Raw genomic sequence first — 3,327 nt, 5'->3', positions numbered from 1 at the left:
GGCTCCGACCTTGCTAATTGTGAACACGATGTCTGGCACATCGACGCTGAAGTTGTACTCTGATAAGTGGGGCGCATTTGTTGGCGCTAAGTTCTAATCGAACCTTGTTCTACTGACGAACCCTCGATCTGTTCTCCATTCGTTGCGTGATGGGTTGTGCCTTGGGGCGTTCCTTCTATCCTCAAGGTATGGTTGATACATTCGTTTGTTTGGTTTCGGTTCGTTCATCAGAAGTCTGTTCGGGTATACTGAACCTGAAGGGGCTCCCAACTGGTCGTCTTCGACCCTATTCTTCGACTGGTACCAGTTGTGGACGTCCGACCAGGTCACGGCCGGATATTCGATCAGGTTTTGCTTCAGCTGCTTCGAGGCCACCAAACTTTCTTCGTTCAGGCTTTGGCTGAAGGCCTGCAATGCCCAGTTATCGGAGACTGGCGGGAGCTCCTTCCACTACATTTGGAAGCGAGACACGAATTCTTGCAGCATTTTGTTCTCCTTTTGCTTAATCTTGAACACGTCGGACTGCCTTGTTGCTACCTTGATGGCGCCAGCGTGCGCTCTTACGAAGGAGTCTGCTAACATAGCGAATGAATCTATGGAGTTGAGAGCCAAGTTGTGATACCACATCATGGCCCCCTTCGAAAGCGTTTCTCCGAATTTCTTCAGCAATATGGACTCGATCTCTTCATTCTTTATATTGCTGCCTTTTACTGCGTAGGTATAGTGTCACGCCCCAACCTCGGGAGGCGCGACCGGCGCTCGATCTGGTGAACCCAACCGAGCAAGCCTTATCACACACTTCGTACCCCACTCTTTATGAACAAGATAACCATGAGAGTTTATTTTATAATACGTGATTAAATCATAGTTAAAAATAATATCCGAGATTGCCATAAAGTTACAATGTATAGATAGCAGGAGTTTATAATTACAACATAGTTCATGAACCCCATAACACCCATACATGAACCACACATATGTCTACGGAGCCTCTAAGGATACAAAAGATGAGTACGACAATGCCGGCAACAAGGCCCCGGCCATACCTCAAAAATGAAAGTCCACTACAACAAAAGATATACAATACAACCCCTTGAAGGAGGAAGGGGCTCACCAAGACATTGAGAAGACGGTAATCCGCTACGCGCGATCGGCACTATCCACAATGGAGCCACCTACATTCATTTAAAAATGTAGCGCCCCCGGAAAAAGGGACGTTAGTACCATAGAATAGTACTAGTATGTATAACTAAACACCATTTTACTAGAAAGAACTATCAATCGAGAACCAGAAAATCACAAGAGTAATTCAAAGGTTTTAACCGGACCCCTCTTGGGAATGAAGATTTAGGTGTCTTCACTTGATTTTCTTCAATGTTTTAGCAAGGTTCAAGGAGTAATTTGGTGGGAGACACTTTCCCTCTCTAAGAACCTCTCTCTCTCTCTAAAAGCCTCAGAAGATATGCTTAAAATGAGCTGTAATACTGAATATATCGATAGGGGGTAGGGTTTAAAAATTAGAAAATTGGAGCCCTGAGTCAGGTTTGCGATCACATTTGCGATCGCAAAGTGGAAATGCGGCCCGCAGAATAGACCGCAAAAGTGCTCCCAAAATCTGATCATTATGTCTGGGTTTGCGGCAGAAATGCGGTCGGCATACCCGTTCTCCGGTCGCATAATGCATCGCAGAACAACCCCTTAGAAAATTCGAAGATGATTATGCGACGACTATGCGGTCTGCATATCAGTTATGGGATCGCATAATGGACCGCATTTTTGACCTCAAATTTGACTAACACACTGACTCACTTTGCGATAGAAATGCGGTCCGCATACTTGATTTGCGACAGCATTCTGGACCGCATAATAGCACTTTTCTGGAAAACTTTGGCTCTTGATTTTTAAATGCTTAGATCAGTACAAAGGGTCCGAACCGCGGCGAGCTATCTCGCCGCGAAGAATTTTACACCTTCCTAACACATGTCCGTAACTTGGCACTACGAGCTTCTATGTTTTTGAGTACAAGTTTTCACGGGGCCTTACATCCTCCCCCACTTAAAATCATTCGTCCTCGAATGAGGATCAAGGGTCACTTATTAGAAGTTCTTTATGCAATCCTCTGCTTTTCACAACCTAAAACCTGATAATAGTTTCCAAATTTGGCTAACTCCCTAAATCTCCAAAAATTTCACCAGAGTTTCCTTTGTGTCTAGGCCTATCCACCTGCTAGAGAGCCCTAGAATCATATCCTAACAGTAGATACGTGTTTCTTAACATAACAAGACTTGTACTGAACAACATCAACCATGGCCACATAGGCAACATATATAACCAAAATGGGACAGTTTTTCATTGTTTAAATCACAAGATAGGAGTTCGTAGGAATCAAATGCATAAAAAGCTATTACATGACTATTCAAATAAATGCGGGTACTTCTTTTTCATTTCATCCTCGCCATCCCAAGTGGCTTCCACGACTTGCTGATTCCGCCATAACACTTTCACGTATGCAATTTCCTTATTTTACAATTTTCGAACTTGCCTATCAAGAATGGCAACTGGAACTTCTTCATACGACAGTTCTTCATTGACTTCAATAGTCTCAACTGACACAATAGTGGACGGGTCTCCCACTACCTTCCTCAACATAGACACATGAAAGATCGGGCGTACCAATGACATTTTGGGTGGCAGATCGAGCTTGTATGCCACCTGACCTATCCTCTGAATAATTTTGTATGGTCCGACATACCTCGGACTCAAATTTCCCTTTTTCCCAAACCACATGATACCCTTTATAGGGGAAACCTTCAAAAATACCCAATCATCTTCCTTGAACTCCAAATCTCTGCGACGAACATCCGAGTGAGACTTTTGGCGACTTTGAGCAGTTTTCAACCTTTCCTTAATAATCTTGACTTTTTCCATGGCCTGATGCACGAGGTCCGGCCCTATCAATTATGCTTCTCCAACCTCGAACCACCCAACGGGAGACCTGCATCTCCTACCATACAATGCCTGCCATCTGGATGCTAGCATGGAAGCTGTTGTTATAGGAAAATTCTATGAGCGGCAAATGGTCATCCCAGCTACCTTTGAAATCAAGAGCACAAGCACACAACATATCCTCAAGCGTCTGAATAGTCCGCTCTGCTTGCCCATCGGTTTGAGGGTGAAAAACTGTGCTAAGATTTACCTGCGTACCCAAACCTTGCTGAAACTTCTTCCAAAAGTTGGCTGTGAACTGAGCCCCTCGATCTGATATGATTGAGGCTGGTGTGCCATGTAACCTGACTATTTCCTTGATATACAACTGAGCATACTGTT

This window comes from Nicotiana attenuata, chromosome 1 (genome assembly GCF_001879085.1).
Source record: "Nicotiana attenuata strain UT chromosome 1, NIATTr2, whole genome shotgun sequence".
In the NCBI taxonomy this organism is placed as follows: domain Eukaryota; kingdom Viridiplantae; phylum Streptophyta; class Magnoliopsida; order Solanales; family Solanaceae; genus Nicotiana; species Nicotiana attenuata.
Note: the sequence above shows the minus strand (reverse complement) of the source record.